General features: G+C 42.8%; 1 long non-coding RNA gene across 3 annotated transcripts in view; it reads left to right on the top strand.

Moving 5' to 3' along the window:
* Window positions 1-15380, top strand: part of LOC132513513 (uncharacterized) — a 37583-nt gene that overhangs the window by 2582 nt on the left and 19621 nt on the right. Inside the window, exons 2-6 of one of the 3 annotated variants that reach the window (XR_009538490.1) lie at window positions 11-50; window positions 3462-3595; window positions 7029-7104; window positions 11291-11380; window positions 13193-13292. This is a non-coding gene — a long non-coding RNA (uncharacterized LOC132513513). The remainder of the gene's footprint in view (window positions 1-10; window positions 51-3461; window positions 3596-7028; window positions 7105-11290; window positions 11381-13192; window positions 13293-15380) is intronic. The other 2 variants (XR_009538492.1, XR_009538491.1) reach the window with 2 other exon arrangements.

The following is a 15380-nucleotide window of genomic DNA, read 5'->3' as shown; positions in this document are numbered from 1 at the left end:
TCCAATATAGGTTATTACAAGATACTGAATATAGTTCCCTGCTCTATACAGTAAGTCCTTATTGTTTATCTATTTTATAGGTAGTAGTATGTATCTGTTAATGCCATATTCCTAATTTACCCCTCCCCTCACTTTCCCCTTTGGTAACCATAAGCTTGTTTTCTATGTCTGTGAGTCTGTTTCTGTTTTGTATCATTTGTATCATTGTTTTTAGATTTCATATATGTGATATCATGTAATATTTGTCTTTCTCTGTTTGACTTACTTCACTTAGTATGGTATTCTCTAGGTCCATTCATGTTGCTGCAAATGGCAGTGTTTCATTCTTTCTTATGGCTGAGTAATATTCCATCGTATATATGTACCACATCTTCTTTATCCATTCATCTGTCGGTGGACATTTAGGTTGCTTCCATTTCTTGGCTATTGTCTATTGTAAATAGTGCTACTATAAACATTGACGTGCATGTATCTTTTCGAATTATGTTTTTTTCCAGATATATGCCCAGGAGTGGGATTGCTGGATCATATGGTAAATCTAGTTTTAGTTTTTAAAGGAACCTCCAGACTGTTTTCCATAGTGGCTGCACCAATTTACATTCCCACCAACAGTGCAAGAGGGTTCCCTTTTCTCCACACCCTCTCCAGCATTTATTATTTGTAGATTTTTTGATGATGGCCATTCTGACCGGTGTGAGGTGATAGCTCTTTGTAGTTTTGATTTGTGTTTCTCTGATAATTAGCGATGTGGAGCATCTTTTCATGTGCCTGTTGGCCATCTGTATGTCTTCTTTGGAGAAATGTCTATTTAGGTCTTCTGCCCATTTTTTTGATTGGGTTGTTTGTTTTTTTGATACTGAGTTGTATGAGCTGTTTGTGTATTTTGGAAATTAATCCTTTGTTTGCAAATATTTTCTCCCAGTCCGTAGATTGTCTTTTTTGTTTTGTTATGGTTTCCTTTGCTGTGCAAAAGCTTGTAAGTTTGATTAGATCCCATTTGTTTATTTTTGCTTTTATGTCTTTTGCCTTGGGAGACTGAATTATGAAAATATTGCTATGATTTATGTCAGAAAATGTTTTACCTATGTTCTCTTCTAGGAGTTTATGGTGTCATATCTTATATTTAAGCCTTTAAGCCACTTTGAGTTTGTTTTTGTGTATAGGAAAGTATTAAAAAGGCCTTTTCTAGAAGGCGCTTTAATGTGCCTTGGTTTTCTTTTGTGTATTTCTATCAAAATTACACATGTACATAGTTTTAAAAAGTCAAATACTTCTACAAGGTTGGTTATTTTTAAAAAGAGGAGTCCCCAGCTTTCCTCCCCATTCCCTGCTTCCCCCAAACCAATAGTTTCTGTTCTTTTAACTCTTTGGATATTTACCTCTATATCTTTAAATAGCATAGCATATTTTTATTTTAGAAGAAAAATTATCAACCTTGACATAGGCCAAACAATCACCATCCTCACTTGCAGTGATTTCTCAATTAGTCAGCCCCATTTAATATTTTTATTTATTTATTTATGTATTTATCTATTTTTGGCTGCATTGGGTCTTCGATGCTTCGCGCAGGCTTTCTCCAGTTGCAGCAAGGGGGGGCTGCTCTTCATTGCAGTGCACGGGCTTCTCACTGCAATGGCTTCTCTTGTTGCGGAGCATGGGCTCTAGGCGCGCAGGCTTCAGTAGTTGTGGCACCCGGGCTCAGCAGTTGTGGCTTACGGGCTCTAGAGTGCAGGCTCAGTAGTTGTGGCGCAGGGGCTTAGCTGCTCCGTGGCATGTGGGATCCTCCCGGACCAGGGCTGGAACACGTGTCCCCTGCATTGGCAGGCGGATTCTTTTTTTTTTTTTTTTTTTTTGCAGTACGCGGGCCTCTCACTGTTGTGGCCTCTGCCGTTGTGGAGCGCAGGCTCAGCAGCCATGGCTCACGGGCCCAGCCGCTCCGCGGCATGTGGGATCTTCCCGGACCGGGGCACGAACCCGTGTCCCCTGCATCGGCAGGCGGACTCTCAACCACTGCGCCACCAGGGAAGCCCGGCAGGCGGTTTCTTAACCACTGCGCCACCAGGGAAGTCCCAGCCCCATTTAATATTATCACATGGTTAATCGTGAAAGCCACAGTCACAGTGCAACCTACCTTACCATTTAAATGAAAGAAGACAGTCATTACCAACAGTTAGGTACCAGAGTAACGGAAGTAAGACAAGATATACATTTTAAAGGAGCAGCCAAGGAGTTGTTTTCCTCATTGGTATTTTCATACCATATAACTTCAATAAGCCAGAACCCAATTACAACCGTCAATTAGGAAGAATGTTATTTTCATTCAGACTTTCAAAGAAAAAGCCAAATCACAGACAAGCAGCATAGTATAGGACAGAGGTTGGCACACTATGACCTGGCAGCTAAGAATGTTTTTTCAGATGAACATTTACAATCAGTTTGATGATAGGGAACACTAAGTTTCAACCACAATAAAACAAAATATTATTCTTCAATTCCATTTTTTCATTAGTAGACCTGTATTACAAAACCGTATAATCAGTTATTATTATATTTTGAGTTTCATCAGTAAAGAATTTATGGAAATTTTTTTCTGTCATTATATAAGTACCTACGTAATATCCTCGATTTTGCTTCTTGGCCCATATAGCCTAAAATATTTACTATCTGACCTTCACAGAAAAAGTTTGCCAACTCCTGGTTTAACAGAAGAAACCGAGAAATTGCCATGTACTTGCTGGGTGACCTTGGGAAGTCACTTTACTTCTCTGGCCTTGATTTTTATTATCTATAAAGTGAAGATTTTTATTATCTATAAAGGGTATGGGTGGTTGAGATAAGCTCGAGGGCGAAAGCCCCCCATCTCCTAAGTGTTTTATTAATTACTTAATTACGCAAATATTTGATCTACTCCTGTGTACCGAGAACTGTTAAAGGCATTGAGGATACATTGGGAAACAAAATTCCTGTGCTGAAAAAAGGATACTGTTCTAAATGAAAAGAGACTTAGCTTGCAATGTGTGATCTGAGGTTGGATCTTAATTTGAACAGACTAGTTTTATAGGACATTTTGGGGAAAAGTAAGCGGATATGAATATGGATGGGTCTTAGATGAGATGAAAACTTCTTAACGTGGAATGGTGGAGCTCGTTAGTTGAGAAAAAGCATTATGCACACGCATTACCTCATTTTGGTAGGAAGTACATATACATATTATATATACTTAGAAAAAGATCTGGAAGGATATATACTAAGCTGTTAACAGTGGTAATTTCTGGGTGGTAGAAATGTAATGTTTCTATTAATTTTTGTTTTCTAATTTTCCACGATGAACAAACATACACTGCTTTTGTAAAAATAAGAGATTCTTTCTAATTTAAAAAGTAATCTCTCTCTTCATGGAGCTTACACGCTAGTGCCTCTTATAAGTATTAATATTGCCAAATCTGTCACTTTTTTTCCAGGGGAACACAAGTAAGAATGGAGGGTGCTCTTCCCCCCGCCCCACCCCGAAGGTAACAAAGGATCAAGGTTCTCTCCGTGAAATAGCCGCAGAATGTAAACTGAGGCTGCTGGCATTTCCCTGAGAGTTTTACTGGTAAGTAGAGCTTTCTTACACTCAAGGCTTTAGGATGGGGTGGGATTTTTGAAGGGTGGCTGGCATTTAAAAAGGAGGACTAGAGAGGCAAACGTTGGCAGTGTCCAGCTAAGCAGCGTGTCTAATCTGATAGCGGAGACAGGTTTATCTCCTCCATTGATGGACACATCAGGCTACAAAAGCCTGATGTGATCAAGCATTTGAATCATGTAACTACTACTCCTCTTATTCTTATTTTAGGCCAGGGCTCTAGAAACCCTGACGTCTATTGTTGTAAATAAAGTCTTATTGGAACACAGCCATACTTCTTTGTTTACTTATTGTCTATCATTGCTTTTGCCCCGCAGTGGCAGAGTTGAGTAATTGTGACAGATGTGAGTATATGACCCACAAAATCAAAAAAATTTACTGTCTGGCCCTTTAAAAGGAAGAGTTTGTGGATCCCTGTTCTAGGCTCACCAGAAAACTGTCTTAGTAGGCAAGCCTGTGGGGAAAGAATGCCCACTTTACTGTTAAATTAATAAATTGATGTTGTAATCTATAAACTTCATTCTCTTCTGAGATTTATTAGCATGTGTCAGTATTCCCAATTTCAGATGACTCTAAGTTACTTACAAGATTGGAATTCTTTTTTTAAATTGAAATGTAGTTGACATGCAATATTATGTTAGTTTCAGTTGTACCGTAGAGTGACTTGACATTTGCATACATTATGAAATGATCACCATGATAAGTCTAGTAACTATCTGTTCCCATACAAAGTTATTACATATTACGGGCCATATTCCTTATGCTGTATATTACATCCCTGTGACTTATTTATTTTATAACCGGAGGCTTGTTCCTCTTTATTCCCGTCTCCTGTTTTGCTCCCACCACCCTCCTCCCCTTTGGTAACTACCTGTTTGTTTTCTGTATCTGTGAGTCTGTTTTCATTTTGTTTGTTAGATTCTACATGTAAGTGAGATCATACAGTATTTGTCTTTCTCTGTCAGATTTATTTCACTTAGCATAATATTCTCTAGGTCCATCCACGTTGCTGCAAATGGCAGAACTTCATTCTTTTTTATGGCTGAGTAACACTCCAGTGTGTGTGTGTGTGTGTGTGTGTGTGTGTGTGTGTGTGTCTGTTTTTGTATACACCACATCTTCTTTATCCATTCTTCTGTCGATGGACACTTAGATTGCTTCCATATCTTTTTTTTTTTTTTTTTTTGCGGCATGCAGGCCTCTCACTGTTGTGGCCTCTCCCATTGCGGAGCACAGGCTCCGGACGCACAGGATCCGGACGCACAGGCTCAGAGGCCATGGCTTACGGGCCTAGCCGCTCCGCGGCATGTGGTATCCTCCCGCACCGGGGCACGAACGCATGTCCCCTGCATCGGCAGGCGGACTCTCAACCACTGCGCCACCAGGGAAGCCCTGCTTCCATATCTTGGCTATTGTAAATGCTGCAATGAACATGGGCGTGCATATATCTTTTCAAATTAGAGTTTTTGTTTTCTTCACATAAACACCCAGAAGTGAAATTGCTGGATCATATGGCAGTTCTATTTTTAATTTTTAAGGCACCTCCATACTGTTTCCATAGTGGCTGCACCAGTTTCCAATCCCACTCAACAGCACAAGAGGGTTGCCTTTTCTCCACAAAATGGACAAAAGTATGATGAAAAACAGTATACATGTTTATAGTCTCAAAGTATCTCCCCACAAAATGCTTATTTGTTACAAAGGGCAAAATAGTAACTTCACTGGGGAGAAACCTGGCAGACACCACATTAACCAAATGATCAGAGTTAACATCAATAGTTGTGGAACAAACTGATACCATGTGCCTCTTGGTAGGATGCACTGAGAAGGACACAACATCACATCTGTAGTATTCTTGCCAAAACAAATAATCTAAATTGAGTCACGAGGAACCATCAGACAAACCCAAAATTGAAACCAGTCGTATTTTTCAAAAGTGTCATGGTAATGAAAGACCAAAAAAAAAAAAAAAAAGAAAAGAAAGAAAGACTAGTGAACTCTGCCAGATTAAAGGAGCTGAAGGAGACAGGTGTGATCCTAGACTAGAAAAAGGACAGTGTTGGGGCAACTGGAGAAAATCAGATAGTCTGTTGATTAGGTTATAGTGTTGTATGAATGTTCATTTCCTGATTTATAATATTGTACTGTGGTTATGGAAGATGTTAACATTTGGAGAATCTGAGTGAAAGGTATATGAGAATTCTTTGTGCTATTGTGCCCCTTTTTTCATTGTCTGTACTTCCAAAATGAAAAGTTGAAAATGAAGCATGAGGGACTTCCCTGGTGGTCCAGTGGCTAAGACTCTGCACTTCCAATGCAGGGGGCCCGGGTGTGATCCCTGGTCAGGGAACTAGATCCCCCAGGCCACAACTAAGAGTTCGCTTGCCTAAACTACAGATCCCACACGCAGCAATGAAGATGCCACGTGCCACAACTAAGACCTGGCACAGCAAAATAAATAAATAAATAATAAATAAAAATAAATTTAAAAAAAAGAAAATGAAACGTGAGTTATTTACCTCACCCCCAAATATCCCTAGGTTGATCTGACTGCCGTGTGCAGCGTGGCTTACAGAGGGGCCAGACTATAAGTGGGGGGACCAGTCAGGAGACTGTGGCACTAGACCAGGGGAGAGATGATGGTGGCTCAGACTAGGGGGATGGCAGTGGAAATTGAGAGGGGTGGATGGATTCAGCATGCATTTTGGCATCTCCACAGGAAGGACATTGCACAGGAGGGAATAGAAGGGAGACCAGCCTCATTTGAAAAGGATGTTCTCTGCACATTACCTTCAGATAAAATATAGAACAGAATAGACCCTGCATGTCTATGTGGACTTTTTCATTAGTTTTGTGGATTCTAAATCCTCTAGTATGGAAGCTAGACCATTTATCATGGAGATTGTATTTTATCTTCTTTTTCCTCTATAGTTTTTTTTGTTTTTTTTTTGTGCGGTACGCGGGCCTCTCACTGTTGTGGCCTCTCCCATTGCGGAGCACAAGCTCCGGACGCGCAGGCTCAGTGGCCATGGCTCACGGGCCCAGCCGCTCCGCGGCATGTGGGATCTTCCCGGACTGGGGCACGAACCCGTGTCCCCTGCATCGGCAGGCGGACTCTCAACCACTGCGCCACCAGGGAAGCCCCTCCTCTGTAGTTTTTAATAGTGTTCCTCTCACCCAAGGGAAAACAAGGAAAGGAGCTTTCTTTGGTTCCCTCCTGTGTCTACCTCTGCCAAGGAGTTTTCTCTTGAGAATCCCTCTCTGCTCTTTTTACGAAAGAGTTTGAATTCTGTGTTGTCACTCAAATTGTGACCTCTGCAGGGTCCCGTTGGTCAATTTGGGTTTCCACATGATGTGCCCTTCCCTACATTTACGCTCAATAAAAATTTGTCTAGTTTTCAAGGCTCAGCTCAAGAACCACCTCCTCCAAGTTGTCTTCCTGGATTTACTCAGCCTAAAGTAATCCTTCTTTTTCCTAGGTAAGTCATAGCTCTTAGTTTATTCCTTTTATTTAGCCCCCATTCACTCTTTCACAGTTATACTCATTGCTTTGTACTTATTTGTTTATTTTGTTTGTTTGTTTGCTTTGGCTGAGTGGCATGTGGGATCTTAGTTCCCTGACCAGGGATTGAACCTGTGCCTCCTGTAGTGGAATCGTGGAGTCTTAACCACTGGACCACCAGGGAAGCCCCTGTACTTATTTGTATTCATGACTTACCTCCTCTACCAGATTTTAAATTCCTTGAGGGAAGGTACTTAGGTTGTTCAACTTTAAATGAATTATTTTCTTTCTCATCATCAGATGCAAAAGATGTTCAACAGTAAAATAAGTTGACAAGTTCCCCCATGTACCTTGAATCTAATCTTTAGTTTCTCTTGTTTCTAGTAAGGACTTTTCCTGTGAAATGCTGGAGTCACTCCTTTGTCTCCAGCGATCTCCTTTGTAACTTAAAGCCTGTTTTCTATGATTTTCTTTGCCATTCCTTTGATGGGGCTGCTCCCACCAGGGGGAGCTCCTTACTATAGCTAGGTCAATTTTTTTTTTCTTTAAAGGCAAAAGAAAGGAGACTTCATCAGGCAAAATATCAAAGCAATGGGAAAACAAATAATAGGAAGTAAGAACTGCACATACGTCTCTTGGGACTTGACTTGGTCTCAGCACCAGTTGACCCAAATGCCATTTCACTTGTTATATTGGGTTCTGGTATGATTCTGGCCCATGTGTGAAGATTTCCCTCTTCCCAATCTTTTATTTCTTCTACAGATATATACTGAGCATATGCTTTGTGTCAGGTATTGTTATAGATGCTGAGGCTTCATCTGTGAACAAGACCGACCAAGTCTCTGACCTCATGGAGCTTATTTCATATGTGGGCAACAGATAATAAGTAAGTTAGATAGATAATAATATGTAGTATATTAGATAGGGATAAGTGCTAAAAAGAACAAATAATGCAAGGTCTTGAAGGCCATTGTAAGAACTTTGATTTTTACTATGAGTGAGATGGGAAGCAGTGGGGGATTTTGAGTAAGAATGGTGTGATCTGACATGTTTTAAAAGGATCACTCTTGTTTTTTGGATAATACGTTATGTTTAAGGGGATAAGCTTGGGCCAGGCTGGTAGCAGTGGAATTTGGGAGAAGTTGTTGGATTTGGGGGTATATCTTGAAGGTAGAGCCAATTGGATTTGCTAACAGATCAGATGTGGGATGTGAATGAGGAATCAAGGAAAACAGGGTCACCATGTTACATAACACCAATAGCATTGCATAAAATGTGGCTCGTGCCCTCTGGAGTTGTATAACACAGTGTTTCTGTTCGAGACGATGCCAAGGTTTTCATCCTGAGCAGCTGGAACGATGGAGTTGCCACTAACTGCAGTGATAAAGACTGTGGGTAGACAAGGTTGGGAGTATATTGGAAGTTGACTTTGGGATATGTTGAATTTCAGATGCCAGTTAGACATCTAAGTCTAACTTAGATGAGTGAGCTGTGGGATGTATGAGCCTGGCACTCACAGGCGTGGTTAGGGCTGGAGGTAAACATTCTTGAGTCATAGGCATCTAGATAGTATTTAAAGCTGTGAGATGGATGAAATCACTGGGAGTGAGGATTAAGAGAAGGGGACCATGGAACCCGCCCTGGGGCACTCCCACAGCCAGAGGTTTGGAAGACAATGAGGAACCTGCAAAGGAGACTGACAAGGAGTGGCCAGGAAGATGGAAGGAAAACCGGAAGAGAATGGTGCCCCGGAAGCCACGTGAAGAAGGTGCTTCTGGGAAGGGGGGATGATCAGCTGTGAGAAGTGCTTCTGGTTGGCCAAGCAAGATGAGGACCGAGAATATTCAGTGGACTCTAGCAACATAGAGGCCAGTAGTGGCCCGGATAAAAGCCTTTTCAGTGGACAAAAGCTTGATTGGAGTGGGTTCAAGGGAGAAGGGGAAGAGAAAAATTGTACACAGGGAATATAGACAAATCTTTTGAAGAGTTTTGCTGTCAAGAAGAGGAGGGAGATGAGGCAGTAACTGGAATGGTGTGTGGGAGAGGGGGTCAAAAGAAGGTATCAGAATGGGAGAAATAGAGCCCAGAGATAAACCCCCGCACCTACGGTCAATTAATCTACGACAAAGGGGGGCAAGAATATACGATGGGGAAAAGACAGTCTCTTCAGCAAGTGGTGCTGGGAAAGCTGGACAGCCACATGTAAACCAATCAAGTTAGAACACTCCCTCACACCATCCACAAAAATAAACTCAGAATGGGAGAAATAATGGAACATTTGCCCCAGGAGTACTCACTGGTCGTTGGAGTTCACTAGTCCGTAGTCACATGTGTTTCTGGGCATAGTAGCCAGTAATCGTCAGAGAAGCTAGATGTTGAGGGAGGGGAAGTTGCCAGTAGGTTTGACTGGAACAAACTCTAAGGAAACCCGTGGGCAGCCTTTACTAAAACTGGACTCAGACCCTCTGCAGTTAGGGAAAGGGAGAGTATCTCCACGTGTGGAAATGGTTGGGGCCATGAGCTCTAGCCATCCCCCTCGTCCACTGGGTGATTCCAGCCTCCTTTGCCAACCTTGAAGGATCTGGCCTCAGTTACACAGAAGACAGCCTGTAGATCCGCTTCCGGAAACATTATTATCTCTTATTATCTAGAGAAGGGAGAGGAAAAGAAATTTCTATAGATACTGTGAGCATGACAAAACCCTAGGTAGAGTTTGAACCAAGTGGGAAAAGTGACATAAAAATTCAGGTCACAGTTCCGCGAATGACATCCCTGTTCCTCGGCAGGAAGTGGCCTCAGAAGCCATTGTCGGGCCAGGCTTGCTTCCTAGCTCTGTGTGTTAGTGGTGATGGCTTTGAAAACACATACAAGTTTTACTGGTCTCCATGTCCTGTTTTTATTTGAACTTGTTTCCGATTCTCATGTCTTCAAGGCCCAGCTCAAGTGTCACTTGTTCTGCAGAGCCTTCTGTGAGCCCTGTCGCAGGCAAAACGAACCATTTCCTTCCCTGAGTTTCGATACCACTTTTTCTCTTTCTCTCTTCTCGCACATGTTACACTGAGTTGTGTGTGGTTGTAAACAGAAAAGGCGGCAGAGTGTAGTGGATAAGAGCACGGGCTCTGGAGCTAGGCTGCTTGGGTTTAAATAGTGCTTCTTGCAAATTGCTTAATCTCCTTGTGCCTCAGTTTCTCACCTGTCTTATCTCAATATAAAATAATAGTAGCAGTAGTGCCCTCATAGGGATTTTGTAAAGAGGAAAGAATATGTGTGAAGTACTTAGAACAGCGCCCAGCATGTAGTAAGTGCTCAATAAGCTTTCGTTATTTGTCTCTCTTCTCCTTGAGGAATTAGATGATGCCCTTATGTTAGCACTGGGCTTGGCATAGAGTGCTAGGTGCCTAACACATTTTTGTGTGACTAAACCAGGTTCATGTTTAACGGTTTCATATGTGTATAGCCCTTTCATCAGCTCGCTTATTTATTGCTGTGTACTGCTCCATGTAGCGGTTAAGAATGAAGGTTCTAGGGCCTGATGGCCTAGTTTGTGTCATTGCTTAGCCACTTATTAGCTTCTTAACCCCTCATTGCCTCAGCTTCTTCATCTGGAAAATGAGAAAAAATACAGGAAGTTAAACACGGTTACTGAACATTTGGATATTAACTATATTTATTGTTAATCTTATCATTAATTAAATGATTTAATAAACACGTACCATGTTCCGTGGACTGTGCTAGACAATAGAGATGCAGAGGGGAGTACGGCTTGGTTCCTGCTCTAAGAAAACCTCTCAGCTAGTGAAGGCAACAAGTCAGTATGTATAGAGTCTGGCAGAGGAAGGGAGCAATGAGGGGAAATGGGAGGGCAGTAAGGTTTTCTACAGCAGGTACATCCTGAGCTTTGCATCTGTGGGTTGAGGATCCTGGAATAAGAATGCCAAATGGGTATCAAAATCCCTTTTGTGGTTCATCAGAAATGAGTTTTATAACAGATTTCTCCCATCAATTTCTTTAACGAGACCCCTTAACGAGAGGCTCCACCGTGTATTTGGAAACCTAGAGAAACCATTCTGGGCCAACAACAACGTATCATCAGGCCAACCTAAGTGTACCAAAAATGGTTTTGAACAGTTTTCCTCGAGCAAAACTCCTCTTTCCTTTTGTAGTTAAGCCAGAGAGCCCTCGCAGGCAGAAGACCGCATTCCAGGTGCCTCTGTCCTGCCCTCTCGCTCCCTCCCAGTGAATTTTCTGAAAAGGTTGGCATTTATCTTCCCTTCCTCACCCCAACAATCAGGTGAGAGGGAAAGCAGAGAGCGGCGTGTTTTCTAGGAAAAGATCAGGACCCCTTTCTAACTCACACTTGTAATAGGGACCTCTCTGAGATGGTGGGATGGGGCTGTATTTGCATTCTTGAGATCAAGGTCAGAGCATGGGTAGATGAAAACCTTTGTCTTTTGTCTCTTAGAAAACCAATAAAGCCAGTGAAGCTTGTCTATATTCCCCAAGTAGTTCATAAGAACAATAGAATTCAGAGTTCCTGGTGTTCCTCTGGAGCTGATTTTGGCAAGTGATAAGCAGCTTGTAAAAGGGCTTATTATTGAGTAGAGTTTTGGCCGCCTGACTTTTAAGATTGGTTATTTATTTTGCATGTTGTATAACAGGAGCATTGGGCAATGCTCAGAAGAGGCCTTCTGGGTCAGAGAGTAAGTACTTCTCTGACCATCCCCTCCCGCCAGAAGATTCCGGGTGCGGAGCACGGGCCCAGGCCGTGGCTTTCGTGCAGCCCCTAACCACCAGACAGTCCTTCTCTTAGGGGTTGAATACATGAACATTTCCATCCAGTCCCAGCCCGAGAAAAATATATGTGTGTAATTTCTGAAACTTACACTGATAATGTGACTGCCTTTGAAAGACGTGTTTCTAAAGACACGTTTTGGTCACGTACAACAAGTAGTCATATACGGGGTCCTTGTCATCTGAGTAGGTAGGTGCTCTGAAAGGTAGGGCTTTCAGCAGCTTGTGAATAGCGCCCAGCCGGAAGCATCCCCAGCCCTTTGAGTTGAAGCTCTAAAGCGATGTGCCTTCTGCCTCATGCTGGCCTTGCTGGCTCTCCAAGAGAGATCCAGACGTTTTAGAGACAACGAGTGAGGGAAGCTCCTCTTTTTTCCTATTCCAAACTTGAAAAGTGAATTGAACCAGGGCCCTCACGAAACTGAGATGGTCTCGACAGAGAGAAACTTACTGGTGGCTCTTTTTTCACTTTTCTCTTGTTTGATTTTTATGGGAACCAGAATTTATGAGGAACTTCTGTTTATAGAGGCTATAAGCCAGCATTTGTGTCCAGTGGTGTTAGTCAAATGGGAAACAGCAGGAGGTTATAGGTGCCTGGGAAGAGATTTCATGAGCCATTGAATGCATTTTGGATGCTTTATGATATTTTGAAGACACATGTCTTGGGAAAGGTGGCCTTTACACTTGAAGTTATTGTTTTAGGCTGAACCATCCTCCCTCAGAGACAATGTTTTGTTGAAGAAAGTCTTGGAAAACATGTGAGATCCAATCATCCTCTTAGAGTTTGTGAGTAAGTGTGACTAGGTTAAACTTAGTGCACTAAAGTCTCTGGCTTTGGGGATGGGCCGCTACTTTGGCTCCTGTATTAGTCAGGATAGGGTACACTCTGACGCAGTAACAAATAAACAACACAGGATTATTTGTTGCTCACGTAAACAAGGTTTGATGCAGACTGGTTGGCTCTCTTTAATCTTGTTGCAATGCCATCTGGCACGCGTGACCTCCAGGGGCATCATGGCAGAGGAAGAGGCAGCTGGAAACCCGTATGCCTTAGCTGCCTCATCCCAGCCCTGACACACGTCACTTCACATATTTCAGTGGCAGGAACCAATCACTTCGCCCCAGTCTAACTGCAGGGGGTACGTAGAAGCATACTTGGTGTATTTGGTGGCTGTTAACAGTCTCTGCTACATCCCCTGGGTACCAACTGACCCTTAACTTCCCACCCCACTCTCAGGGAATGTATGAGTGATGCTGATTTTCTAATTCTGTAACAGCCTGGACTGTGAAGACCAAACCAGCTCTCCAACCTGACAGACAGCGCTTGTTTTATCTAAGGAAAGGGGACAGGATGGGCAGCGCTCACCTGTCTGACAGGTACAGTCCTTTTCCTTGTCCTCCCTCGTCGCTCACCATGAAGCACACATTCTCACTTCTGCTCTGTCCTGAGAGTCACACTCATATGAACAGAAGAATTGCCCCCAGGTCAGACACCTTTGTCACTCTAGTCCCAGGTTCCAGGTCTGACTGGAGCTGAGGGAGTGTTTGATGAGAAAGTGCAAGAGTTGTGTTTATGAAGTTCTCACAAGGTTGGGGCAGGCTGTCCATGTCTCTAGTGGGCCTACTGCCCCAGGGTTGAGTCACCATAAATTAATTTACGGCAAACCCTCTGACAAGATTGAGGGAGCAGAATTCCCCCAGTGTCCAGGAGTATCACTGAGATAGGGAACTCACTCCCCTCCCAAAGCCAAGTTTTCCACAGTTCAGATGGTCCTTCTCCCAGGAGGAGGATGACCAGTGGAGCCATTTCCAGATTTCTCACTAGAAGTGAGGACCAAATTCCCAGAAGGGACCTGAGAGTAAAAAAGTGGTTGCCTTCTCCTGTCTTGACTTAGCGTGTTTAGCTGAACCATAACCACTAGAGTATACTAGAGTGTATGTGTGTGTGTGCGTGTGTGTGTGTGTGTGTGTGTGTGTGTGTGTGTGTGTGTGTGTGTGTGTATAAAAATCGATCCTGTGGTACTTGGTGACTTCGGCTGCCCAGCCCTTGCAACAATTTTCTTCTGTTGTTGTTATTTTCCCTTGGAATCACAGGCGTGAGCAAACTAAGGAAATAATAATTTACCCTTACTGCCTTTAGTGTCTTCCAGAGGAAGGGGTGGCTGGAATCAGTGTAGACCAATCCAAGGAGTGCACATCTGCCAGAATTGCAGCTCAGCTTCCTTGCCTCCGGCATGCGTATCTTTCTGCAGGGTAGGCCCTAGACCAGACGTAAGTAAGTTAGCTGCAGGGTGACTGCTTGGCTGGTTAGCTGGCTGGCTTAGAAGGGTGTGAAGGGGTAGCAACATAAGGAGGTAGGGGTTAGGCAGGGCTGTATCTGAAAGAGGGGCAGGATGATTAGTTTTTCCTTTCTCTCCTTTGGCTTCGTTGCGATACTCTGTGTGGGTCTTGTTAGCTCGAATCTGGATGAGACTCACCCAAATAGACAGTTCTGAGATACAAATCACATCCCCTTACCTTCTAGAATCACAGCCAAACTCATTATGGTTAAAAGATTTCTGAGACTCAGTACAGCATTCACTTTGGTTGGAGTTTTCCATTTAAATTTATTTCACACATATAAGCATTATGTCCTTTATGATGTGTTTTTAATTGTTTATCAGTTATTCCGGATTGAACCACTTTACAAAATTTCTTTGTGTTTTCTTTATGGGAGAACATCGTTCGATGGTTGCTGTTTATATTCCCCCCTTTCTTTCCCAGAAACAAAATTTTAATTCTTCACTTTGACTTTTTCATGTCCACCTCTTCCTGTTTCATACTCCTGCTGTTGATTGACACTTTCCTCACTAAGTTTCCTCCTACTTCCCAATATCAAAACCTAAGCTTTTTCTCTTTTCCATATCTTTAGTTTGAGATGTTGTGTATGATTTCTAGTAAAACTGGTGAGTGATCGAAGATACTTAACTTTGAGCCAGTTAGACTCTCTCAGCCTTCTGTGATCTTTCCAAGGACTTCAAAGTAATTCACCTTGAAAACTAAAATATGTCATTGTAGTACTTCATTTATCATCTCCAAATATCTGGGAACTAGGTAGAGGCAAGTTTTATCCCTTCTACCTTAAGAATGGTCAAATCAAGTTTCAGAGATGAACCTTGTCATCATCCTGCTGGTTGTTTGATGTCCAGGCCAAAGTAATCAAATGCTGACCTGTGGATTCTGCATTATTACCTCCATCCTGGGCTAAAAAGGACACTGGGACAGGCTGAAGGAGACTGCCCTGCATCGTGTGGGTGTTAATGGTCTGGCAGAGGCAGGACGCTGAGGTTATAGGTCCCCAGAAGGCAGGGACCCCAGCATCTAGGCAATCCTCCTTTTATATCTTATGCGTAGCTGGGCCTTTGGGGCCTGACCCAGCTCTCCCAGCAGGACCCTGTGGTAATCCTCGTCTACAGAGGATGTGGA

The sequence above is a fragment of the Lagenorhynchus albirostris genome, chromosome X (assembly GCF_949774975.1).
Source record: "Lagenorhynchus albirostris chromosome X, mLagAlb1.1, whole genome shotgun sequence".
Classification (NCBI taxonomy): Eukaryota; Metazoa; Chordata; class Mammalia; order Artiodactyla; family Delphinidae; genus Lagenorhynchus; species Lagenorhynchus albirostris.
Note: the sequence above shows the minus strand (reverse complement) of the source record. Positions and strands in the feature narration are given on the sequence as shown.